Below are 27,278 nucleotides of genomic sequence, written 5' to 3'. Positions count from 1 at the left end.
GATTTTCATACCTGTAAAATATCTGAAATATATAAAATGTGGATGTGTGTCCTGGGGAAAGCTGAGCGTGTGTGGATAGAGGCAGAACATCTGGTTTCCAAGGGAATACCCCTGCAAATATAACTTCAGAGAAATATGATTATACACCAGCATCCCTTTCATTCTGGAGTTTTGGCATCTGGCTCGTCCCACAGGATGGCTCTGAGAAGCCTGTTATTCTCAAAGTGCTGATCAGCACTGCAGAATGTGCTGCTCTCCAACTCTGCAATCAAGAGCCCATTATTGACTGCAAAAGTGTTCATAAATATTTGGGAACAGTAATGGTAACATGGATTACCCGGTAAGAACTCAGTGCTTACATGGCAGCAGTGAGAAATGGGCTGTTCTAAATCTTCCAACCTGTTTTTCCTGGTGTGAAGCAAATGAGAGTAACAAATGATCCAGGAATAAAACACTCACAGGCACAAAGTGTTACCATAAGCTGTCCTTGGATATTGGAAAAACCGAGAGACTTCTGCCAACTCATGAGGCTCTTGGGTTGTGGGTTTTTTTAGTACAAAACTTGGGAATGTGTGGATGTTGGGTTTGCTTTTTTTGACAGAATAACTGCATAATGTGGTGTTTTGGCCGGGCTCGCTTCAGCTTCGGAAGGAAGAGGGAGAAATTCCAGCTGGAATTTCTTGTTTATACAACACATGTGCTGAAGCTCCTGCTCCCTCCTTCATACATGTATATATCTGCATATATATGTGTATATTTATATATATAGCTGTGGTACTTATGCAAACAAGGGGAGATGAGCCCTCACTGGATTGCCAGGGTTGTTTGAGCAGCAGCAATTTATTCAAACTGACTAATTTTATTTAAGCTGGGAGGTGTTTACTTAGGTCACTTGCCAAGTTTAATACTTTCTTCTTTTGGTTTTTAAAACACTTGGAGAGCCAAAAGCCTTTGTTACTTTGCTCCCAGTCACTTCAGTGACTGCAGTGAGAACCAGGGAAGAAAAATGCCTTTTTTTTTTTTTTCTTCTGAATGAAAGAATAGCCTGAGTTTCAGAAATACTGAGCTGAAGTGATTTTTTTCCCCCCTTTACCTTGTCAAATTAACATGATTGCGTGTTTCACTTTTTATGCTAAAGAGTTCCTGATCTTCAAAGCCAACTTTCAAACAGACACTCTTGGTTCAAGCCAAGGAGACTAATATTTTAGAAGGAATATTACCAGTAATAAAAAAGACAGAGTTATGATAGTTTGCATTAATTTTAATAACTTTTTGTACAGCTCTTGAGTCAAGATGTGAGAAATTAAAGGTTCTTGGCTGGCCTGCAGTGTATTTATTCCTGCTGGCAGGCATTATCTCATGCAGCCATGGGAAGAGCCTTGTTTTGGGGCTGCACCAGGGCTGGCAGTTCACTTTCTAATCTCTGGTTTTAGGAGTGGCCACGACCCTGTGTCCATATTGCCCCTTCCTTGTGATCTCTGCCCTTCAGATGGGACAAAATGCTGTCAAATCATCTCGGCTTTCAGCAGCGTTTGTTTAGTAGAGGGTAAAAAAAAACAACGTGGGCGGCTGTGCTTAAATTCTCAATGTTTGTAATTAACTGGGCGAGTTGAGTCCTTCACAATGGGAGGGTCAAAAATATCACACAATGGGTGTTTCCCAAAAAAAGATGTGAAATGAGAAATAAATGGAGGTGTCTGGCCTGGCAGGCCGGGGTGTGAGGGGACCTCTAACGAGTTGCTGTGCAGTGTCCAACCTCATTTATCACGGGCCCCATCAATAATGCACCAGCTGTTTTGACTGCTCTGGGGTTTGTATTAAATTAAACACAGGCAGGGGTGCACAAAGTTCATTGTTAACGCTGCCAAAGCTGGTGCTGTGACAACCACTCTGTGTTCTGATTTGTTTGGGTTTTTTAATTTTATTTTATTTCGATGTTGCTTTTAACTGTTTGTGTGTTTGTGGGCGTCTTCATAGTAAAGAACTCGCTCTAAAATTAGCTGCCTTCATTCAGCTGAGCTTATTCTCTCAAGTTAAAACTGCTTTTGGACAATTTTCTCCTTCCACCCTGCCAGTCAAGCCTCACATTGTGAGTTTAGTAAAGCAATTCCATTCACTGTTTGCATTCTGCTGGCTGAGATGGAGGCAGGGTTGTAAGTGGTAATAATTAGCTATAATACCTCTGTTGTAAGGCAAGCAGAAAACTTCAGCGGGGGGGGGGTTGTGTCTTGTGCTTAACAACACCTTTGTGGGGAATGCAACCCCCAGGGATGTGTCGTGTGTGAGTGGGAACTGAGGCACTTGGTGTTTTTACTGAGAGCTGCTCCCAGCTCCCCCCTGGCTGCCGAGTGCAGCAGGGCATCTGCAGCGGGGTTTTTTAGCAGTGTGTGGTGGCAGGAGGGTAATTAAGATGGCAAACCTCGGAGATGTAACGTTCCCTCCCTCTTTCCTTAGAAAATCAGCTCCATCATTGAAACGAGACTTGAAAAGCCTGCTCTGAAGCCAGAATAAACACCCTGAAATTTTTATCATAATGTTGCTTTTAAAAGTCCTAAATGTCCTCTATTTAAAATGAAATTCTTTTGTATTAACCTGCTTTCATATGCTGGCTTTCACCAGACTGCAGAATTGCCTGATTTGACTTTCTAATGTAACTGTAATGAATCTTCTGGGAAATGGAGCGATTGAATGCATAGACTGTGCAACTCCATTGTGAAATATTCTGTTAGATCTGCTATATTTCTGATTTTATTTATTTTTATATTTTTTTTAGGGGTGGGGTGTCCCTGTCAGGTATGAAAAACCTAAACCAAATGTGTTCTCTGGGGAGCTCAGCCACTCCAGTGTGTAATATCTCCTTGATTAAATATGTTTTGAGCATCACACACATAAATATGCTGGGTACAGTCAGATTAAATTCAAAGGCGTGCATTTGGAGAGAAAAAGAATAAAGATGGAATTTATTGGCAGATAGCTGTGTAGCTCCTTTGAGTAGCTACAGGACAGATTATTTTAAAAAATATATCAAAGTGCTCACAAACCTCTACACAGAGAGGATGTTTTTGTGTTGAAATGCTGCCTTATTCTGCAGCTGTACTTGCACAGTGTCTGACTGGTGAACAAAACGAGCCTTTGAAGAATATTGCATCTCTGATATGTGGGAGGGAGGGGGAAATCCGAGTATCCAGTGCTCAGCTTGGCACCCAGCAGCCATTCCTTTCATACTTGGATTTCAGGGCTGAACTGCCCATTATTTGCACTCTTTAAACCTTCTGCCAGGGAAGGCCAGACCCAAATACTCCTGTGTATTTACCTTGTAAAGTGATAGGTGTAGTCTTGCTCGGTTTTGGTTCCTGGATCTTTGGGCTTTCTCTTTCTCTTTGCTGTTGTTTTTTTTTAACGAGCTGCACTGATTTAAAACCATTTCCAGAAATTCTGCTGTGCCTTTCAGCAGCAACATTTGTGCCTCCCACAGCTGAAGTCTGAGGCATTTTCTCCCTCCCTCGTACACAAAATAGTGGAGTATCACTCAGATCTGGTCCTTAAAAAGGCCATATTTGAGAAAAAACCTGACTCTCCATGACTGGCTTGTTGGTTGTTTCAGAGGTGACTCATGGAAATCACGTTTCCAGAGTAATCACCAAACCTCCTGTGGTGTCCTGAGGAACGGGGTCATGAGACATCCTTGGACAGAGAGGGCAGGAAATGTTGGCACTTAGGAATTTAATAATTGAAGGAAATTATCTGGAAGTGCCAACTCCCACCTCGGTGGCTCGGAGAACTTCTCCTGGGAGGTCAGTTCTGCTTGGAGAAGGATTTCCCCACCAGCACATTGACCTGGGAAGGCTCCAGCTGCTCTGTTCCTTCAGAACAGTTCTGCATGGTGCCTTTTTCCTGAAAGTAATGAAAATTGCCATGAATAAAACTAGACATAGTTGATATATCTGTGGGGAGGGGGAAAAAAAAAATCAATATTTTCTTTGGGATCTGCTGTTGAGTCCCATGGCCAAAGGGCAGGTTTAAACTGAAATCTGTTTAACTTTAAAATGCAGGTAGTATATTGTAAGATGAAGACAGATAAGTACAAAGCAGGTTCTCAAGCCTTGGAGAATGTTAAAATTCCTATATTTTTTCCTGTAGATAACCTTTTTCCTGTGTCACTTGAGTCGGGCAATTGAAATAAAGGCTGGTGTCGCACAGAAAAGATGTTCTGTGGGCTTATCTCCAAATTGTGTCAGTGTTTTCTCCTCCTCCCCCCCCTCCCCACCTTCCCCTGTCTCTGGCTTCCTTCTCCATAAAATTGAATTCTTTAAATCCCTTGTAGTAGATTGACTTGAAAGGAGTTATGTACAACCCAGCCTTTTGTCAGGGCATTTGACAAAAAAAAAAAAAGGGGAGGGGGGGTAAAAAAAAAAGCAGTTTACATCTGGAGCCACAGCTTTAAACCCCCGTGTGTGTCTCTCCCTCAGCAGCCAGAATTTATTTCTCCGCGCGCGGGGAGAACGCGTTGGGCTGGAAATGATATTTTTCCTTCCCCCCCCCCCAACCAGTTGTTGCCATTTTGCATTCTGTTTTTGTAATCATCTCCTTCTTAAAATGGCTTTATTGTTGGCTGCTCAGGTGTATCCTGCCAGGGCTGAAGCAGGGGCGGTAATTGGCTGTGACAGGTTTTCCTCTCCCCGGCGTCGCGGCTCCGCCGGGCGCGGGAGGCACGAGGAGCCCCCGGCCTCCCTCCCCGGGGTAATTGGCTTTGACGGCTCCTGGTTGCTGCAATAATCCTGATCCATGAGCTTGTGTGAGCTGCATAATGCCTGGAGGATTTTGTACCCATCAATATGTCCTCGGCTCCAATCGTTTTGTTGGGTTTTTTTTTCCCCCCTCGCTTTTGCCGTGGCAGTTTATTAAAAGGAACGCGTGCTGCAGTTACTGCCTGTTTGGTGTCTGCACAGCCCCAGCTGTCATGGCAGATGAAAACACCATCCTGCCGTGCTGGCCAAACACTCCTGCTGCTGGAACAAGGAAAATCCTCCTGCAGGCGCCCAAAGGCACTTGCAGTTCGAGCCTCTCACTCCTGTAGGTGCATCACCCTGTGTAGGTGCATCACCCACCCTGTGTAGGTGCATCACCCACCCTGTGTAGGTGCATCACCCACCCTGTGTAGGTGCATCACTCACCCTGTGTAGGTGCATCACCCACCCTGTGTAGGTGCATCACCCACCCTGTGTAGGTGCATCACCCACCCTGTGTAGGTGCATCACTCACCCTGTGTAGGTGCATCACTCACCCTGTGTAGGTGCCTCCCCTTGTGTGGGTGCCTCCCCTTGTGTGGGTGCATTGATGAGGTTCAACAAGGCCAAGTGCCGGGTCCTGCACTTCGGCCACAACAATCCCCTGCAGCGCTACAGGCTGGGGACAGAGGGGCTGGAGAGCAGCCAGGCAGGAAGGGAGCTGGGAGTGTGGATGGACAGGGAGCTGAACATGAGCCAGAGTGTGCCCAGGGGGCCAAGAAGGCCAATGGATCCTGGCCTGGATCAGGAACAGTGTGGCCAACAGGGCCAGGGAAGTGATTCTGCCCCTGGACTCAGCACTGGTGAGGCCACCCCTGGAGTGCTGGGTCCAGTTCTGGGCCCTCAGCTCAGGAAGGACATGGAGGGGCTGGAGCAGGTCCAGGGAAGAGCAACGAGGCTGGGGAAGGGACTGGAGCACAAGTGCTGTGAGGAGAGGCTGAGGGAGCTGGGGCTGTTCAGCCTGGAGAAGAGGAGGCTCAGGGGAGACCTCCTCACTCTCTGCAACTCCCTGACAGGAGGGGGGAGCCAGGAGGGGGTTGGGCTCTTTTCCCAGGCAACCATCAGCAAGACAAGAGGGCTGGGTCTGCAGCTGTGCCAGGGGAGGGTTAGGTTGGAGATTAGGAAGAATTTCTTTGCAGAGAGGGTGCTCAGCCATTGGAATGGGCTGCCCAGGGAAGTGGGGGATTCTCCATCCCTGGAGGTTTTTAAGAAGAGACTGGATGTGGCATCAGTGCCATGGGCTGGGAACCACAGCGGGGTTGGATCAAGGGTTGGACTGGATGATCTCAGAGGTCCCTTCCAACCCAGCTGATTCTATTACCTTGTGTAGGTGCATCACCCTGTGTAGGTGCATTGATGTTTTGAAAATCACCCATGTGATATTAAAACATGATAATCTGTTGGCAAGAGCACAAAACTGCCTTTGTTTGCAGAACTTAATAAGCTGCGAGCCAAACCCCAAAAATATGCAAAGGCAGAGAACTGGACGTGCTAAAGTGAGGCCTGGCAGTCTCAGTTCCAGCCACAGCTGAGGGTGCACGAACTTGTTTGCTGCCTTAAGTAATAATTCAGGTTTTCTTCTGTGGCGTCTGGTGGAAAAAAAATAAAATAAAATAAATCTTGTGTTGGGTGGTGTTGGATCACATTTGGTCTTATTAGGACGTTCTGAGAAATGTAAAGTGGCAGCAAATCCACCTTGGTTGGATCCTAATCAGCTGCAACACCAAAGTTATTGGGTTCTTAACCGGAATTGGCACACAGAGCTGAAATTCATTAAAAGTAGTTCTTAGAGCGGGATTAGTTTTTCTCGGTTGGAATTACTGCTGGCTCATCACTTAAAGCAGAGTTTTTGTGGGTGAAGTGTTTGCCAGAGTAATTTACCATCTCAACAGTAATTGTGACTGGTTTGGGGAAGGAAGTCTGTATAAATATCCCTGTATAACTTTGTTCTCTGGCAGTTTTAAGGCTCTCTGTTTGGGGAAATCAGTTCTAAAGGATTCCAGCAGCAGTTCAGGAAACACTCCACAGCAGGCCAAGGCTACAATGGCTGAGAAGTACCTGCTCTCAAAAAACATTACTGCTCCCTTCAAATAAGATCTTTTTGGCACACATGGAGCCAACTTGCACCTGCAGTGGAGCTGGAGAGAAATGCATCTTCAGGAACAACAGGGACTCAGGGAAGGGTCAGGGATTTGGTTATGATTCAGTGCCAAACTCTGCTAACTCCTTGGAATTACCTTTTTTTTTTCTAAAACTGACCTGTGCTGATCCTGCCCTGGTTTGTGGCTTTGCAGTCCTGCAGCCCCAGTGAGCTGATGACTCCTCTGGGGAAAGGGCAGAAAAACTCCTGGTGGGATATTCTGCATCTTTTATTTTTAGAAACTAAACCCTTCCCAGAGAAACAACCCCCCTGGTTCAGTTCTGTCGTTATGGGGAGATCTGGCAAGGTTTGATTTCCTCCTTTCATGGACTCAGCTGTGTCTTGACACCAGAAAGTTGTCTTGAATTCCATCCTGCAGTGAGGAGGTTGATGGTCAGTGCCTGGCTGGCTGTTTGCTTTTGGCTTCCAGTTTTCTGTGGCAACAAAAAAAAATGTCTCCTACTTAGCTCCTATTTTATGAGTTCGTTTTTATAACTGTTTGTGTCTTGAATCTTTAGGCAAAACCCTGAAGCAAGGTGTTCCTGTATTGGTGTCTTGAAGGAAAAGGTACTGAAATGTCATTTTTTCCACTAGCTGAGCACACAGTGCAGGTACAATTTCAAAATGGGATTTCCTTTGTTTTTGGTAGTTTATCTCCCCTGGAAATTACAGTAATCATTTGAGTAGGAAGCTTTCAGAGGCAGAAAGAACAGTTTAAGGAGCTCACTTCTGCATTCAGAGGAAATGCTTTCACACCAGAATGTTGTAATGTTTGAATCCCTTTTCTCTTACCCTGTGACCAGCCAGTCCATCCATTTGTACACTGAAGATCATGTTCTGCTTTCCAGGTAAACCTTAATTTGAAAATATAATGATATTTAAAACCATTCCATCTCTTTTGTAGTGTGGGATTGATCACCCCAGGCCAAGAACCAAAACCAGGGAATGTCAGTCTGTCAAATATACCCAGCCAATATACCCAGGGATCAAAACCAGCAAAATGCAATTACAGGCTAATTGATGAATGTAATTACATGTAGATTTGACCAAAACTAGGTTCTGCAACATTAGCAATTTAATTACAAAATGCATTGTGATTGTAAACCTAGCAAAAAATATTTTCCTGGTAGAGGTAGCTGCTATTTCACATCCTGTTTTTCACATAAACTGGTTTTAGTGGCCAGTGTAAGAACAAGTGAAACATCTGAATTTGCATCAGAATGAAGCTTCCTCTGGAAACTTGAACACAGTTTTAAATTTCTCACAAAATTTTAAACTTAAAGTAACTTTAATCCTCACAGCTTTCCACTGTTGCCTGCAAATTGGATTTTAAATCTCTTGTCAAGTGCCAGCCAGTGAGTTCTCTTGGTGGGATGTCATTTGGGAATGTTGAATCCAAGCATTTTGCCTGGTGTGTGTCTTTTCACTCCTGGTGAAAAGTCTCTTCCTTTCCCTGGTGCAGCAGTGTCTGAGTCTCAGCACGAGTTAGTTCAGGTAATTTTTTAAAAGCTATTTCTAATCTCATCTTTATTGGCTTAACTAAAACCCTTGATTTGGAACTCAGATTTCAGCCTTTTTAGGTCTCTACCAGTTGTCTTGGGGGGAGGTTGGTTTTTTAGTTTATTATCAATATTTTGAAACAGCCCCTCTTGGCTCTGTCTTTTATGGCACAATAAAGGCTGCTGAGGTGAGAGGGGTTTTCTGGAGAATCCTGGGGTTTTTTTGTGGTGAGCTGCTGCTGCACAGGCAGCACAAATCATCTCTGGGCCTGATCCAGGGGTTTTTGATGCAAGAAACAGGTGGTGACAGGGCAGTGGCAGCTAATCCGGGTGGGATGTGCTCGGGAGAGCAGGAATGTGGGGGATGGCTGCCCTGCCATGGCTGGCACTGGTTTTGGAAGAGCTGGCAGGAGAGGTCACAGTCCTGCTGATCCAACGGGAAAGCCACACAACCTCCTTAGCAGGTCCTGCCCCACCCCAAAGGGGATTACAGGGCAAGAACAGCCCATCGTGGGTGTCCCTTCCTTGCTCTCCAAAGGAGATTGATTTATTTTGCAGGTGTGTGAATGACAAAAGACAAAACTCGAGTTAACTGCTTTTCTTCACAAAACGTCCCCTTCATGTAACACTTGAGCTGTGCTTTTCTAAGTAACCTCCTAATGATCCACAAGCTTGCCTTTGGCTTAAGAAGATTAAGGAATTAATGTCAAATTACAGACATAACTGCAAATAGTATTTACTGTGTTCAGCATGCAAGGAGAGGCAGCCAGTTGACAAACATGAAATATATTTTTTAAGAGCTTTTTTCTTTTTTTTTCCCTTAAAGGAAGGATCACAACTCCAACAATGTCAGTGTGTTGTGTGTGTATGTGAGAAGATGCCTTGGCCAGAGAGAGGTGGTTGTTTTGTGAGGTTTGGCTGAGAGGATACAGGCAAGGAATTGGAGGTGTCACTTTAATTCTGCATCAGACAGTTGTTCTGTGTCAGCAAAGGCTGGGAGATCATGGTTTTCAGGCAAAGTGTACGTGTGTGCAGGGGGTTAGTTGGGGGTGAGACAATGATAAAATGCCTAAGAAGATTGTCTGTTACATAATGCTAATGGAATTATGGCTGGATAAACACATTAATATGAGGGAGGGAGGGAGGGAGGGAGGGAGGGAAATGCCCAGCCTGCAGCTGTGGGAGGCACAAACGTTGCTGCTGAAAGCCAGGGCAGCATTTCTAGGGATGGGGTTAAATTCGGTGGAGCTCGTTAAAAATAACACACAAATGTCTTCCGAGCTGTGAATGGCTCACCTTAATCTCTCTATTGTGGTCGAGGGAAAGGGAAATGAGGGCTGAGGAAATGCTCTTTAGCAAAAGATGGGAAAGCCACCAAGGTTGCTCATCTGTGAGGAACTGCAGGTGATGTCTTTGTGTGTGCACAGCAGTTGGGTAATTTTCAGTCAGAGCAGCAGTGGGTTTACAGAAGGAGCAGGTTCTGCTAAAACAGGGGCTGGACTATTGATCCCTTTGGAGGAAAAGATCTGTATTGAGATGTAAAGATTTGTAGTTGTCAGAGGTTCAGATTTGTCTTTAAATAGATGCTGTTTTTAGCTGCTGCTCTTAATTCTTTGTCAGTGTTGATGTTCAGAGGAAAATAAACATGTGAGAAGGGGAGGTTAAAACTTCCCATGCCTGTGAGCTGGAACAAGTGTTGGAAAACTGCAGACTTGGGATGTGCAGAAGGGCAGAGCTGTGAGCAGGAGGTCTGGGAGATACTTTGCCTGTCTGTGACACTTAATTTAGACCTTCAAAGCTGTGATTCTCTTGCAGCAAATCTCTCTAAGGAAGACAATTTGTGATGGGATTGTCTTCTATCCTTTCTGCAGGATGGGGTTTCTGCCTGCTCACATTGCCAAAAACTGTTCTGACCTCCTTTTCCAAGTCTTTATTTTGCTGGCAGTGACTTAGTGTGTTGAAGAGACAAATGATTTTCTTCTGCCTCTCTGGCTTTATGTTGAGCTTGTTTAAAAATATATAAAAAACCCCCCACTTTTATTTTAACTCCTCATTTCTCCCATGATTTACTTTTAAGGGAAAGGGTGGTTTGGAGATAGCTCTGAATTCTTAAGGCCCTTAGAGTTCTTGCAGGGTCCAAAGGAAGGTCCTCAGGAGATCTCTCTGAATCCCCTTAGATGAAGGATGAGTGTCCTCGTCCAGAAAGATTAGAAGGATAATCAGAGATTTTGTGAAACAGAAGACAGGTCTCCAGGATGAGATGTGTGAGTGAAGCTCAGGAGCCTGACCTTGTGTGTTTACCTGCTTATCTGGCCTAGAACATGAGGCCCTTGGGCTGGGGGATGAAGAGGAGGGTGGGGGGGTGAAGGAAAAACCCTCCCTCCTGATTTTGAGCCTTAAATTGTCTGCAGAGCTCCGTAGGAATTGCTGGCATTGTGTGACTTGTTCTCTCCTCACTCATCACTCCTGAGCCCCTTTAATTCCCAGGATAAAACCAAAATGACATCATTCAATTCTGCAGTCTGGTTTTTCTTTGGGTTTTCTTTTTTTTTTTTTTTTTTTTTTTCCTCCTCTTAAGGGCTCAGATTTGGGGGAAAAAAGTGAAACCCTAAGAATTGAATTGATGAAGTTACTGCTTAGATTCTCTCCTTTCTGGTGTCACTGTTATCTTTTGCAAAAAGTTTCCAATCAATGAGTGAGAATTGAATGATGTATTTTCACGTGGCAGTAACCAACTCTCATTTGGGATTGAAATAGGTCTTTTAATAGTAGTTTGATAACTAAGTGGATTTTTAATCAACTGAAATTCCATGCCTTAACATCTTTCTCTTACGAATAATAATTAAAAACTCCGGTTCTTAGGATGGCTGATGTTCAAACAGATCAAGAGTGGCTCCTGCAATCCATCCTCAGCCTGTTTGAAAAAAATCTGGGAGACAGCAGCTTCCTTTTTCCCTTCAGTGAAAGGTGCACATGAAGTCTTGGAAAACAAAGCTCAGCCTTTATTCAGGATGAGCTGGTTAATTCTTCTTCAAAGTGCCAGAGAAGTAGCAATGGTTTTTAATAGCTTTGTACTTTAATCAGAGGTTGGGTCTTCTTTTGTTAGGAGCACACTGACAGCACAGATCAGGGAGGATATTTATGGGTGTAAATTTAGAAAATACATTTATCTCCTGAGGGCAGAAAAACGCTGCTGGTTTTACCGACTGTCACCATTTTTTGGGTCAAACCCTGCTGGTTTGGGGGTTGTGGCACAGCAGTGGTGTGGGTTTGAGTGGAGAAGGACATTGGGGTGATGTCACTGATGAGGAGTTGGCTCTAGAGGGTGCTCTGAACCAAGGCAGCGTCTCCTTCCCCTCTTTAACATGCACAGATGAGGTTTGGCTGAAGAAAAACAATAAAAATCTCCCTGTTTTCCCCCTGCCTTTCTCCCCCACCACACGGGCTCTCACTGCCTTGGAAACCTCAGCCTTGCTTTGGCCTGGAGAGTTTGTCTGGAAGATGCTGCTTAATTATTTAGCTCTGGGGGGATTCCTGCACTGTGAGCTTTAACATCCTTCCCAGTGTTTTCATGCTGACTTAAATAATTTGGATGTTTGAAGTATCTTTGGAGGCCTTTATAGAGCATAAATAAAAGCATGAGGGCTTCAAATTGGATGGCATTTTCTCCCTTTCTTGGACAAGAGGTAAATTACTGCATTTTTGCCTCAATATATTAATGGAGAAAGAAACAGTGTCTTGACCTGCTGTGATTTTTAATATCCCTCTCTAGCAGCTGGTAATAACTGGTAATAAAACATGTAATAATGTACAAATTCCACACTGAGATTTCACAGAGGGATTTTTTTTTTTCCTGTTGGCTGTAACCGTCCAGGTAACACTTTCTTCTTTTTCTTCCATTTAAATAGTCTTTGCCACCCTTTCCCAAATGTTCCTGGGGAGGGAATTTCCTGGTTGCAAACTGGAAAGCCTCAAAGTGCTGATGGTTTTTAAGTCACAGAGTAGGGGGGGAGAGTCACCACCTGAATGAAAAGCTGAACTCCTTTTAACAAGTAATTTAAAACATGAAAACACAGCACTGGCATTCATTGCACAGATATAGACTGGACTTCCAGCTCTCTTCATTCAGGGAGCTTTTTAGTAGATTTTTTTGCTCTGAGCTTGGGGAATTGTTTCCCTGATGACAGGGAAAAAATCCCTGTGTTGTTTAAGGTCTGTGGTGAAGCTGCAGATCAAGTTTTTGGCCAGGGAATATTTACACCTGCAAGTGTGGTGTCTGCTCACATTTTTTTTGCTGCATTTTTGGCAGGGATGTTGTTGCATTTCTCTCACAGCTTAAAAGAAAGTCTTGCTCTGGGACTGTGATTGTGCTCCCCTCTTTTGTCTCGCTGACTGTACTTTGTCTTTGCAAAAATGTGACTGTTTCCCCCTGAATATACAATCAGGTAATAGAAATCTCGTAATTTTTACCTCTGACTCGAGTGGTTATGAGGACAGTAATTGTTTCAGCCTGATGGAGATTAAAACTTGTCTCCCATGTCAGTTATTAAATGTGGAAATAGCTGCAGGCTGTGGAATAAAACATTTGATTTATTTTGCAACCCCGTGAAAGGCCATAATGCAAGAACTGTATGGATTTGTTTGGTATAAAGGCTTAATTTAAGAGGAGAAGCAGCAGCAGCAGCAGCCTACTAGAGCATTTCTGGCTGTGATTTCTATTTTAGGAGGCTGGAGCCCAACGTGGTGATTTGTGTGGTGTAATGACGGTAATTCCGAGCTGGAGTTGTCTGTAATTCTGAGCCTCTCTCAGTGTTACAGCTCCTTATCAGCAGAGTTAACACGAGGTGAACTGTCTGTAATACATGGAGTTTTCCTCCTTTCCTCAAGTTAAAGGTTAAAGTTATTACAAGCATGTGTGCTGGCTTTTGTTGGCATTGAGGAGTGCTCTGCTTGCTTGCACATTATTGCTCTGGACATATTTTTCTACTTAACGTGGCGAGCAGTTGTTTAATTGCAAAAGCTGTTACTTCTCTTGATCCCGACCAGAGTAAAAAATCAATGTCCTCTCTGCAGTCTGAACTAATAGGAATCAAACTCATTGAAGGATGAAAATGGTTTAATCAACAGAGAGCTGTCTTAGAGGTTATTTTAAAAAAAACAAACCAGCCAACAAACCCCCCCCAACCAACCAAAGCCCCCCAGCCCAGCTCTGGAACTAATGAGCAGAGCTCGGTGCTGCTTCCTCCCTGCAGCTGGGCTAATGAAGGGAAGGTAAGGCCAGGTTTTAATCTGCCAGGGAGAGAGTGAGATTCTTGGGGGCTGTTTGATTTCAAAGGCTTTCCTTTTAACCACCACTTCTTGTCTCTGTCTTCAGCCTTTGTAGGAGCTGACAAAAATGAGGGCTAATGATGGGTCTCTTTGTAGTGGAAGCCATGAAAGGCACTTGGGCTTTTCATTCCAAGGACTGAATCCAGCACAATTGTCTCCCTTGTTCTTGACCTCCTTTGTCCAGTGAGCCCTGCTTATTCCAGATCCATCCATGGCACCTCTGGTTGTTGGGACCCCAAAGTGTAGATTTCCCTGGGCAGTCCCGAGGGGAATGACAGCTTGGTTGGCCATTCCTTTGGGAAAACGTAGGTGGGGTTGGAATTGTTGCCTTGTAACCCTGTAAATGGGGGAGTGGACTAAGCAGGCACTGCTTGGGGGGCTGTGGAATCAACTTGGTGTTGCTTCCTTGAAATCACTGTTAAATTTAAGCCCTTTTAACAGCTGGGCTTTGCAGGCGAGCCTGGAAATACAGGTTGGAGACAGTTCTCCTGTTCCCCCTCTTTCCCCCCTCCCCAATTTTATTTCCTCCTGACATGCCCTGCTTAATCTATTTTACCTGTGCTACCCACTGGCATCCTCGTGGAAGTCAGGCAGGTGCAGTGGGACATTTTTGGCTGGTGTTCAGGGGGAGAGCACAAGTTCTTGCTGTGTGTGGTTCCCCCAGTGTGAACTTCCATGTGCTTATTGTGATTTCAAGGTTTTCCTTCTGGAACTTGATGGCTGAAGGGAATGAAGAATGAAGTGGATCTGTGACTGCTCAGTGATGATTCTGTGAAACTGAAACAAAGTCTTTAAATTCTGTTTTCACCTCTTGATGTGCCGCCCTGACACGTTCAGATCCCAAAAAAAACCCACAAAGCAGCAGATTTTATTTCAGGAGGAATTTGCCTGCCAAGCTGTAATAAAATGGATTGTTAATGAACTCATGAGGTGACATGTATGCTTTTTTCCTGATGAAACATTAGCATGAAAATCCAGCAGTTCCTGTCAGTCTCCTTGTCAAAACCCAGACAGGGCGTTCAGAGGGAATGAGACAACAGCACATGGAGCTGGGAAGGTGCACTTTATGTTTGCTCTGGGAATCCCACAGCCTGCCTGTGCTTTTCTGGATTACTGAGCACTTTGCACACCCGTTTTGTTGTTTGTTAGTTCATGTTCTGGTTAATGAGATGATTTATCAGCTGGAGGGGGAGCCAAGCCCAGCAAAGAGCTTCTGGGATGGTGCTTAACTTGGTGCTGTCTGGGTTTGCCCTCCTTGCCCTCGGCTGGGCCCTTGGCAGCACTTGGGGGGGGAAAACTTGAAGTTTTCAGCTGCAAAGTCAAGTCTCTTGGTGGGCTTCGTGACTTGACTTGAGTTCCCGGTGTTTTGGTGGGTTTTGTAGCGTTTTTTGGAGGCTGACACTAGGTGGCAATGCTGCAGCTGGGCCCTGCCACCTCCCTGGCAACTGGGCACAGTTTGCTCTCTGTTGAAAGAGGATTTTTCTGTCTCTCTGCAGTGGCTTTCAGGCTGGTTTTGTCAGGACGTTGGAAACTTGCCTCACGTCCTCCCAAACTCCTGAGTTCCTTTCGTCCAGCAGTGTTTGCTTCTCCTGTAAATTTAATGTAGGACGTAGAAATACTTCCTTAAATGAATGTTTGTTTGCTGGAATTGTCCCTTTGTGGCTGTGTTTCAGGTCTCCATTTGCAACCTGCAGGCAGTTATTCCACCAGAGAGGTGACACAATGCCTGGGACACGATTTAGGATGGCAGGGGGTGGTACTCTGGCATTTTACAGTTTTCTGCAAGTGCTTTCAAGAAATTCCATGGATACCTCTCCCATAACCTTATTGCTGTGATGCCTTGCAATTATTTGGCTGCTCAGTTCTGATGGGGATTTTCTCTTTTAAGTTTTTCTGTCTTATTTTGTGGGGATTACAAGAAAAGACAACTAAACAGAAGATCTGGGATGCCTTTTATGTTGAATTCTCTTAGCAGGCCACTGAAGGAGCAGTGGAAGGGAAAAGCTGGTGTGTTGCAGGTGTAGCCTTCTTAAAAATACTAATTTTCCCTGTTCCTGTAGCTGCATAACCCGTGAAACCAACAGGAATGTAGATAAAACCAGTGTGTGTTCTGCTTGAGGATTCTGCAGGAAGTTCAGAGTCAGGATGCAGTCACGTGAGTGGGAGTTTTAAGCCCTTGGTGTGATTTTATGTTGTTTTATGTTAAACACCGACAGGAAAACGTGCATTGTATCGACAAGCAGCACTGATTTATGTTAAAATATACAGCGGGATCCTTTTCTTTCGAGGGAGTTGTTTGATGAGTTGGTGTAAGCCGCGTTTAAGTGTTGCCACCTCCTCAATCTGCAGCGTGAGAAACATCGTGAAACTGGCTCTGAAAGGCTTTTGTGGCTGTTAATTGGTTGATAACAGCTATCAAAAATCGGCTGCTTCCTTTCAGGTGACTAAAAGTCCCTGTGTAGGTGGTTGAAGACTCACTGCTGTGTGAAAATGTGCACCAGTGAATCCCTGCCTGCCTGAGAACAGCAACTCAAAATAAGCAGAGTCCAGCAAACTGCTCAGATAATTCGTGTGATTTAAGGGTTTCAGCACAGTTCTGAATTGATCTCTCTATCGAGTCTTGCAAAGTGTAAAGAGACCTTTCTCAGAAGGATTAAAGTTATATTTAAGTAATTGGCTGTAGCATGGCCAAGGCAGACACCCCCCAGTGCTTGGGTGCAATTCTTACCCTGCTTTATTTTTTTTTTTTTAAGGCTCTTAAGAAATGTGGGGAAATATCCATTTTTTAAAAGAAACCACTATTTCTTTCCTGTGAGAGGGCAGCTGTCTTGTTTACTTACTCTTATGAATCTGTAGGGGTGAAAAAAGAAGAGGAATAAATTGAGAACCTTCACATTATTCCATGTTTTTGGGGGTATCTCGTCCTATAGTTTTGGAAAGCCAAGAATTTCTTCCCGGTGTAACCGAACCAGGGTCGTGTGGTTTTAAACTGTTAACATTTCTTCAAGATTAAGAGTAGAAACTTCCTGTTTTTAGAGCTTATCTCCCTGTCTGGAGGGAGAGATTATTATAGGTATGGTCACATCCTGTGGTTGTTGTCACTTAGGGAGGGAGAAAAAAAAAAAGCCTATTGAATTTTCAGAGTCCTTTGAAGGTGCTGAGTGATTACTGCCCCCAAAAACCGAGCTGGAGTCACCATTCCCAGCCCCTCTGGGATCCCAGTGAAAAGCCCTAAATCCACTGCAAATTCCACAGCTCTGTTAGTTCAGTCTGTGTGTGGAGAAAAACCTCCTGGTGAAGGATCTGGCTCACAACCTTCCTTCCAGAGCAAGGGGAGCATTTGGGAGTCATTTCCTTTGGCTGGGAGTCCCAACATGCTTGATGTTAGAATAGTTTAAACACAGGCCACAGGCTCTTGGTGGGGGTATCGAGTTTTCCATTCCCAGAGTTTTAGTTTAAACAGGCAAACTTCCATTGTTTTACAGTTGCTTTGATAGAGTTGGAAAAAGATGCATTTGCTCAGTTCTTCCTCCCCTCCTTTTCTTTAGCTTTACCCCTCCCACACATACTGAAACTATTGAGGGTTTTATTTTGTTTGCTTTATTATATATACAGCTGAGAACAAATAGCTTCCTGTTTGCTTTTTAATGCATGTATTAGATTTTCCAGTATGTAAATTTTCCCCTTTGAAATATGACTTCTTTTCTTGACAAATATTTGGATTTTTTTTCCCCCCCTTGTCCTTCTAAAATAACTTCTGTGCATTCTTTTGTGTTGAATTCAAGAAGCTGCCAAACAGGTTGATGTCTTGCCCTAAGTACCACAAAATCTGGCAGACACACTGGATTTTGTTTTAATATTCTTGGCTTGCAGGTTACCATTCTGTAGTTTGGAGGTTCCCAGGGCAGGGATTTTCCACAAAATCATTTTTGAATTTCACTGTTGGTCCCTACAGAGGAGAAGAAACAAACCAGGAGGGAAATATCAGGGGAAAAAAAGTGATTTCTGTGATGAGCAAGTGAAATTTTTTTGCTTCAATTTGCCTTGCCTGGTTTGTTTTGATTTCCAGCTCTGAGGCTGCACCTGGTTTTGAGCCACTTGTCTCACTTGGTTACAACATCCCAGCTGAGTTTCACACCCATCCTCTCGTACCTATGCACATAACAGCTTTTATTTTAAAATCTCCTGCATTCCTCAGCTTGTTTATCTTTTTTTTGTGTTCTTTCCCTCACCCTTCTCTCTTCCCACCCTGTCTTTTTGGTTGAATTTTGCCCCCTTTGAGGTGCAGCTCCCTCAGCCCAGTGCCCTCCAATGAAGTTTTAACCCTGCCCTGTCCCTCCTCTGCCTCAGGGGTGTTTTTCCTTGGCCTTTTGTTGGGCTCAGGGGGTTCTGGAGCTGCTACAATCGAGTCTCCAGCCTTTGGAGGGGGAGAACAGGGAGCTGTGAACACTCATTTAATTGTGGGAGCAACTCTGAGCTGTTCCTTTTTGGGTTGTGGTTGGTTGGTTGAGGGTTTCCAGTGGTTTTTTTGTTTGTTTGTTTTCCCCAGCACTTCCTAAGCTAGGCCTTCCTGTAAAATCCTGCTTTTTTCACGTGTTAGCATGTGAATTGCCTTAGTCCTCACAGCTCCCCGGGGGAGCCACTCTTGTTTTTTCATCCGTACTGTGCCAGAAACACTGTGTGCATCCAAGACTGTACAAAAATAACCCACCAGATTCCTCCCAAAGACACACAGAAGGGAGCTGTGCAGCCCTTTATCCCGGAATTCCCTATTCCCATTCTTCTGAGTGATGCCCTGACTGTACCAACAGTCTATTTTTTGGCTCTGTCACAGGTTTGAGCCAAATTTGTGGTTTTTACCTCTTAAGAAGCCATTGTTTTAACCAGCACCAAGTGCCACCAGTGCACAGGTCTGGGGAGTGATACACTTTTTTATTTCTCTGGGGGGATTTTTTGTCTGCATTTGTGTGTTGCTCCAGCCTTGTGCCCCTCTTGCCAGTTGGAGTTTGGTACCAAGGTGTTACCTTGCAGGGCTGGCAAAGGGGCAGTTGGTGGCAGTTGCTGGTGACAGTTACAGGAGGTCGTTGTCTGCAATTCTTGGGCCTCAGGGTCGTTAAAAAGGGGCTGAAGTTGCTCAGACTTTTCTGTGCTTGGCAGGGTTTTCCTTCCCCAGGGTATTGATGTGGTGCTAGAATTTAACAGTGACCTGTGAGGAGTTACAGCTTGAGCAGAGGTCATCTGGAATATAAACCTGAACAGCAGGTAAGTACAGGAAAAGAGTCAGAGTTCTTGAACCATAAAATGTGTGATAGTGTCAGTAATTTGGTTTTGCAGGCTCCAGGTTAGATGCTGTGTAACCAGAGGCCTGGGGGGGGAACCCTCACCCCAACCAAAACCAAAAAACCCTACAAAACCCAACAAAACACAGTCTAACCCAACAAAAAAAAAGGCAAACCTCTTAAAGGTCTGTAAAGGGTGGAGATTTGAGAGAGGTTCATCCAAATTTCAGCAGTTCTACTGTAGTTTAAAATAACCCTTCCCATGCTGGTTTTAAGAACTGCTGAGTGTGTAAATGTGGGGCAGAGGAAGCAGCCAGGGCTGTTTAACTGTGTGCAGAGTTTACAGCCTCCTCAGGCTGGGATTAGAGCACCAAATGGCCTTTTGATTCTGTCGAGGCAATAACAACACTGCTCCGAATTTCCTCTCCCAGGTGACATTCCAGGAGTGTGGAAAAGCACCCTGGTGTAACTGTGGAGCGAGTGGTAGCTGGGTCAGTGCTGTGGCTGCCTGGAGCTCAGAGCAGCTCTCCTGTTGGGTCTCTCCCAGACCTACAAGCACAGACAAGACCTTTCCTGCTCGGGGCGGATTCGAAGCCGTTTGTGTGCAGACAGCAGCAACTGTCCTGTCAAGAGCCGAGTATCAGTTCCTCTCAGCTGTGCTTGTAGCAATAAAACAGTGCATTATTTACAGAGGAATAGAAACCTCACCTCTAACCTGACCAAAGGTTTTGTGTTTAGACAGAGCCCAGCTGCTTTGATGTGGAGCTGAAGACAAACAGGACCGGGTAACAAATCTCTGCAGTGAGCGGCCGGGGGTGACCTTTCCTGCTGGCAGCACGGCCGGCGCTTCCCCTGCTCTGCTGAGAAACCTCCAGGTGACCGCTGGCCTCTGGAATTCTCCAGCTAATTCTGGGCTTAAACTGCCCCTCTGCTTCGGGGTTGGTTTTGTTTGGCTGGAGGAATCACCGGTGTTCTGGGGAATGTGTGCACGACAGGGAAAGGGAAACTCGGCCTGAGGAGCGGAGTCGAATGACACGCAAGGAAAACAGGGTTGTGACAATATTAAGCTGTCAGCTTGTTCTCCGTGAACCTGCTCCCTTCCTCTTCCTCCCCTTATCCAAGGCCAAATCCGAGGGGAGGGCTTGATTTACGTGGAGCTCTGAAGACAGTGTTAAATCCCCTTTTAAAAATAGGTTCAGCTTAGCGGGGGGCTGGTGTGTCAGCCTTAGTGCTTGCCTGAGCTGGGAAGTTGTGTTGTACGAGCCTTTAGAAAACACTTGTCATGTTCACATCTCCGTGCGTTCTTAAAAGTAGTTTAAGGCTTCTTTTTGTTCAATTTGTGCAGCTCCAACCTACCTTTTAACAGGACTGGATGAGTGAACTCAGAGTCAGAGGGAGCTGCTTTTAAGCGTTTGTGGGACCTCTTTGTCGTGGGTGTCTCTTGAAAGGAAAAAAAAAGTAATGTACCCATTTAATCTGTATAATCTCATTAAGCCTGTTTACGGTTAGTTTGTGTTTCAAGTGTGTGGATACCTGGGAGACCCGGAATGGCTCCTCTGGAGCAGTTTTTCTAGCGGGTGAGATGTTTATGTGTGCTCGATGGCTAATCCTGTCAGGAGGGGCGGGGAGCGCCGCTGATCGATGGATCCCGGGGCTCGGAGGGCTTTACCTCTTTATTTAATATTCCTCCAAGTTTGCGTGTCCGCGTTTAATATTCCTGGAGCACGGCGGGGTTCTGAATTATTCGCGGCTGTTGTGAGCCGCGTGTCTCGGAAGCGGCGCGTTTGGCGGCCCTTTGAAGGCTCGCTGTCTGTCACTTCTGGGCGCTCAATCCTTCATGAGCTGCGTGGGCAGGGGATACAAAGTGCTACAGGATCCGGGGAAAGCGCTGAAAACACAAACAGGTGCTTCCCAGATTTCAGCAGCAGGCAGGGAAGGTGCGCTGAGCTCTGTGTGTGCAGATGCCTTTAAGCAATGTCAGGAATTACTGACAGCAAGTCAAAGCCTTATTTTTTTATTTTTTTTTTAATTTTTTTTTCAGATTTCCAGCTTCTGTTGTTTATTGTCACGACCTTAATGTTTCTTCAACTAGGTGTTCTATTTAATTACGGTGTTTATAGTAAATATCAGCTCCCTTGGCTGTGTGCTGGGGCCTGCAGCATGCGGAGTGCTTTGCTTGTAACTGCATCCCTTGTCTCAGTTCATTATCTGTTAATGGTACTCGACATGACAGGCTTGTTTTGATAAATGGAGGCTGCCAGGAAAGCTGGGATGGATTTTGCAGGCGGTGGAATTGAGCTTCAGTTCATTGTGTAACACCAGATAACTGTTGCACACCGGACCGAGCACAACAACGTGTCCTGTGAGGGCTGGGGGCACTTGTTCCAACTCCACTCAAACTCTCATTCTCTCCTAACTCATGTGAAGGTAGATTTTACATAGTCTTGTTGGGCTTTGTGTATGTGTAACTCACATTTCCCCTCCCCTCCCCCTTTTCCAGACATCAAGCTTCCAGAAGTGATGTTAAAAGCAAAGCTGTTTGAGTTTATGATGCTGTGAACCAGCAAAGGTGCATTTCATGGCCAAGGAAAGATCTTTTGTGATCCAGTTCCAAAAGGCAAGCTGAAAAGTCCCTGTTGCAAAATGGAGCTCGAGGCTGTACTCTGTGCATGTTTTTCCTTTCAGTCTCTGAAATGGGGGCAGATCTCCATATCTCACAGGAAAGCCAATTAGTGAGAGTTGAGTTGTCTCTGATGTTGGTGATTGAATGCTGTGGCTCTTCTGTTCATTGAAGGATCTCCAGTGTGCTGTGTACAAGCAGATGGGGCTTGGGATGATTTCCCTGCCGTCTCCCACACTGCTGAATTCGGAAGTTGGTTTGTCTTGGATCTGCAAGACAGTGTCTGAGATTCAGGAATAGTCTCCAGTTCTGTTGCTGTGCTCAGACTGCTGGATGCTGTTCCCTGCACTGCTTGAACAACTTCCATCCTCCTGGGATACAAACAATTCTGTACCTTTTAAAATTATCATTATTATTATTATTTGAGTGCGTTTTTCCAATATATTCTGACTTTAAGGATTTGTGGTCCAAGCTGGCTGGGTCATCTGCCCTAAAGGGATGAGGTGGTTTTGAACAAGTACCGTCAAGCAGGGTATTTTTCAACTGATGGAACCTGGCCTGAATTAACTTACTGCTGGAAAGCTCTTTTGGAAGTCATTAGGAGTAAACGCTGATTTAAATACACACTGGAGCAGCAAGTTCCCCTCCACGATTTGCCAGGTGTTGGGCCACATTTGATTAGAAAATTGAAGAGTGAGGATAAATGCAATGTGGTTTCTTTGTGCTGACTGGAGGATTGAATTTCAGCTCTGGCAGGTTTGGAGCTCTCACACGGCTACTTGGTTACAAAGCTTGTTTTGAACCAGGTCTGGCAAAGACAGGCTCCAGCTCGGGAGCTGTTGTACCATGAATATTGCAGGAGCAGAGCTCGTGCCATACACCAGCTTCAATTTGTATTGATCAGAGCAGTCCTGTGATGTGGCAAGGGCATTAGAATTAATCAGCTCCTTCAGCTGGGGCTTGTGGTTTTAGGGAGCTATTTCTAGAAAGCGCAGAATAAATTTCAAAGTTGGGTCTTTGTCTCCTGAAGGACTCCTGGGTTATGGTATGAGACATGGTAGAAATCTGTGTGGGTAAATAGAGGGGAAAATACACAACTACAAATAATTACCAGCATCTGGAAAGATCAACTTGGCAGGCAGGACTTGAGGGTGTCACTCTAATTAACTGGGTCTGTGAACCTTAATGATTATTATTATTATTATTATTATTGCTATTTTTTCTAAATTTTTATTTTATTTTTTTTTAACTTGGCCTTTGTAAAGCCAGCTCTGGGAAGGTGTACTGCCGTATTTATTTTATGGGTAAAATATTACTGCACGCCTAGGAAATGGATTTGCTCGGCAGGGATAAAGTGTACGTTGCCCCGAGGTAATGGATTACATAGATGACTTGTTCTGCGTGTTATTCTGCAAGGGAAATAGCAAAGCTTTGCTCTAAAATTAAGTCGGTACTAGCAGCTGAAAGGTCATGGTTGTGGTGGTGAAGAACAGAGCAAGACATTGTGAGGCTCAGATGAGTTCCAGGTCTGCGTGGAGACGCACAGTGAGATAAATAGTCATTATTTAAAAAAACCCAATTAAACACAATTAAAAGGAACGCGTTCTGCCGAGCAGATGAATTTCTATTTCAAAGAGGGGGGGAAGGAAGGAAGACATGGTAGGAAGGGATTTTAAACAAAATGGCTTACTAATTGAACGCGCTGCAACAAAACCCCCCTCCTGAAGTGTCTCTGAAGGTGGCACTGGCCGGGCATCCCCCCTTCCCCACCTGGGCCGTGTTGGGATCCCCCCGGCCCCCGTTGCAGCCGCATTTCCCCCCCCGTGTCGTGCCGAGCTCGGGGGAGGCCGGGCCATTGATATTCCTGCAGCACCGCGGGCTGGGAGCGCCGAGAGCCCCGGGGGAGATGCTTCGCCTCCCTCCTCCTCCTCCTGCTCCTCCTGCTCCTGCTCCGCCGGCTGCAGATGCCTTTTCTCGCTGACCACGCTATTAAAGCGCTGCCATCAATCACGGGGCTCCCGGTTCCGGCGGGGCCGGGCGGGGAGGAGGAGGAGGAGGAGGCGGGGAAGGAGCCGCGCGTGTGTCCGTGTGTGTTGGAGCTGCCCCCGCCGCGTGGGACCGGGGCCGGTGCGTGGGGACCGGGGGGGGTGAGCGGGGGGGACCCGGGGGGGCTGTGCCGGGAGCGGGGAGGGGGCGGCGGGCCCGGGAGACCCCGCTCGGAGCAGCTGCTCGGCGGCGGCGGAGGGGCCTCCTTTTGTTCACCAGCTGCGCCTCCCGGCCCCGCTTCCTCCGTGCCTGCCCTTCCCGGAGCCCTCCTCCTCCTCCTCCTCTTCTTCCTCCTCCTCTCCTTCCTCCTCCTCCTCCTCTTCTTCCTCCTCCTCTCCTTCCTCCTCCTCCTCCTCCTCCCGGACACCGCGGCTGCCCCCCCCTCTCCCCCCGGCTCCAGAGCACAGCCCCTCCGGGATCGGGGGTATTTTCCCGGGATCGGGGGGTTTGTTTTCCCAGGATCGGGGTGTTTGTTTTCCCGGGATCGGGGGGTTTGTTTTCCCGGGATCGCGGGTGTTTTCCCGGTTCCCCCCCATCCACCCCCGGGGCTGGCGGTGGGTGCCCCCCCGGACCTTCCCCCGGAGTTTGGCCAAGGCGGAGGAAGGGTCTGGGATCCCGCTTGGAAACATCCCTGGAGAAGGTGCCCGACTGGGTGACTCGGTGCCTTTACGTGCACAGGTTGTGCTCCCAAGAGCTGCTTTTCAATTGTTACCTGGCCAAGGATAACCTGGGTGGAGGAAAGGCTTGACTTAATTCTCTTTTCCTCCTTTTGGTTTGTTTTGGTTTTTTTTATTTTTTTATTTTTTTTCCCCAGAAAAAGTTGGATCGAGTCAGTGGGTAGGTTGTTGTTGGCCTGGCAAAGTTCAGAGTGTTCCATAAGGCTGCGGGGTTTTCTTTCCATAACAAACGCTTTACCTCCCTGGTCTAAATATAAACAGTTCAGCCGCTAGTGTTTAATTCTGTTTTTTAAAAGCAAACGAGATAAGGAGATAAGGATTGCGTTTGCCTTATCCTGGAAGAAAGTACTTTTTTTCATTGCTCTTGATACAATGGAATGCCTTTGAAGTACTAATTGGGACAGCGTGTGTGTAACTTTTTTTAACGACGTTTAATGGTGGATAAAGATAGTGACAGGAGACCTGCTCGGCCACTTTGTTTCCTGAGGAAGAAACCAGCTCTGCTTTGTTTTGCAGTTGGTTTTAAGCTCCTCTGAGTCCATGTGGCTTCTCCCTGCATGGGGCATTGTGTGGCTGGATGGCTCCTTCCAGCCATATGGGGCGGCTTTAATTGGAGGGGAGTGAAAATGCCAGTTGACAAGGCCACTGAATTTCTTTTTTTGTTGCTGTTGTTTGTTTTAAACTTAACATTAATGTTGGGGCGTGAAGCAGGAGAAAGTGGAGAACAGAAATCTAGTGAAGTGTAGTTTCAGATGCTCCACAGATATGTGTTTTTTTCTGGGAATCAGTTTAAAGTCAGCTGGATTTCAAACCCTACAGACAGCACTATTCCAACGTAAAGCCGTTAATCTGCAGGCAATTAGTTCCAGACGTGCGACCAACTCCACATTTCTCTCAGTTTTTGTTCCTGCAGGCAGTCGCAGTTTTTTGAGCACTTTTGCCCAGTGACTGTCACAAGACAGAACGTCTGGGACGCCTTTAACAGCGAGCCGAGAACGGTGGAGGAGCAGCAGCATTGAAAAGCTTTTATTTGTTTTTCCAACCCTGTAATTTAGCAGTGTTTAAACTATTTTATAAAGATCTCTGGGACCCGGCGAAAGGTGGTTTGGAGTCCCCGAGCACTCGAGTGCTCGCTGTGCTCTGGCAGGCCGGGTGCTTGGCAGGCACTTGTGGAAATGTTGTTTGATCTGGCAGCAGGAGAGAATTGCCCGGGATTACACGAGTTTTTTCACCCCCCCGTCGCTGTTTCAAAGTGATGCATCAGCGAGTGTTGCTCGAGAGCGGATTTTAGGGCACAGGCTGCCTGTGTTCACTTAAAACATCTTTCCAGAGAGAGGCAGTTGAGAATTCGTCTTGTTTTGCGGTCAGGATTTATGAATTGAGGCAAGGGCTGACGTAATCTCTCCGACCACTTCCTTTGTGTGTGTTTTGGAGTTGATAGTGCTTTGTTTTACTTAAAATAGCCAGGGACTGTTTCTTGAATACTTTTCTATCTCCTCTCGCTGCTGTGGCCTTGAGTCTGAGCAAGACAACTTGTTCCAGTTGTGTGTGATTATGTCCCTTGGAGGAAATGGTTCCTTCCTATTGTCACTAAGGTTCAGTGAATTGCTTGTATGCTAAGCAGATGAGACTTTAATTTTAATTAACATAATGATGTGTACAGCTGTTCTGTCGGAATGCATCGCCTGGCTTTGCCGTTTTACTACAGGTTGTAGAGAATCCCTTGGTGTGTCTCTCAACCCCTCTTCTGCTTGCTTTTATTTATGCAGAGGTGACAAGATGGGGCTTTTATCTCCTGATGTGAGTGGTTAAGAGTTCATTGCCAGAGGGCTTGAGTTTGATTTTTTTTGTGTGTGTGTGGGAAAGAAATAAGCTGTTTATCATTGAACTAATCCTAAACCTCCTTGTCTTTTGGGTTGAGAGGGGTTATGTTGCCTATTGTTTTGCTTAAGAGTAGCCAGAAGGAATCCCGACCTTGCTAATTTTTTAATTCTTTAATGGATGTGCAGCTTTCTAGAGCTGGCTCAGAGTGTTGGGTCAGTGTGCATGTGTTAATCTTTCCTTGTCCTGGGACTTTTTCAAGTGATACAGAGAGATTGTGCTGATACTGTGTGTGCTGAACTAGGAGTAAAACCAGTTTGTAAAACACTGGAGACCAGTATTTCTGTAATTTGTTGATAAATGTGGATAATACAATATTTCTCCTGAGATCCAGTTACTGGTAAAAAAACCAATTGTGAAGGCAATTGCAGAAATAGGGGTATAGTGTGTTTGAGATTGTCATGAAATGCTCTTTTGGCCAAGTGATTTTCAAATGAAGGCTATTCTTTGGAGCACTGGGCTGGGCTCTGGCAGAGGAATGGATTAAAAGGTGTTGACTGGAGCTGTTGGAGTCCCCAGCTCTCGGTTGTGGCGCTCAGGTGGTCACTGTGTGTGTCTAAATCTGGGTGAAGCTTGCCTTTGAACTGCTGCTGGTCTCAACCAGGCTTGTTTAGTTCACCAAATCCTTCTGACTGAGAGGGATGCCCCAGGCAGAACACCAGAGCAGCTCAGGAGCCGGGCTGGGAACTGGGGGGGGACGTTGTTGGGGACTTGGCTCCCAACAGAATATTGGACAGGGCTGTGAGCATTTTCCAGGCATTGGGAGGCAGGAATTCCATGCAGCCTGTGCTGTTTGATGCACATGCTCAGCATTTTCACCTCTCTGAAGGTACAGAGCAGCTCTGGCTCCTTTCCTGAAGCAGTGGCTCAGAGCTGTGAGTGGCCCAACAAGCTGCAGATGAGTTTTATTTGGTTTTGTGACCTGTAATGTCTTGGCCAAGATATCTCCCTCTGCCTTAAAATAACTTCTTTTTTTTTTTGTTTGAACCTTGTGTGTTTAAAGTGCCAGGCTCAGGAAATG

General features: G+C 45.7%; 1 protein-coding gene across 6 annotated transcripts in view; it reads left to right on the top strand.

Annotated features, from left to right (window-relative positions):
- RERE (arginine-glutamic acid dipeptide repeats) overlaps window positions 1-27,278 on the top strand; it is a 204,006-nt gene that overhangs the window by 18,665 nt on the left and 158,063 nt on the right. Inside the window, exon 1 of one of the 6 annotated variants that reach the window (XM_064678474.1) lies at window positions 23,706-23,780. The exons of the other annotated variants lie outside the window; for them this stretch is intronic. The gene's annotated coding sequence lies outside the window, so the exon portion shown is untranslated. Of the gene's footprint in view, window positions 1-23,705; window positions 23,781-27,278 lie in introns of those variants that run through there. 6 annotated transcript variants of the gene reach the window in all.

Source organism: Pseudopipra pipra, chromosome 22 (assembly GCF_036250125.1).
Source record: "Pseudopipra pipra isolate bDixPip1 chromosome 22, bDixPip1.hap1, whole genome shotgun sequence".
NCBI lineage: Eukaryota > Metazoa > Chordata > Aves > Passeriformes > Pipridae > Pseudopipra > Pseudopipra pipra.
The sequence above is the reverse complement of the archived record's forward strand: the minus strand, read 5'-3'. Positions and strand labels throughout refer to the sequence as shown.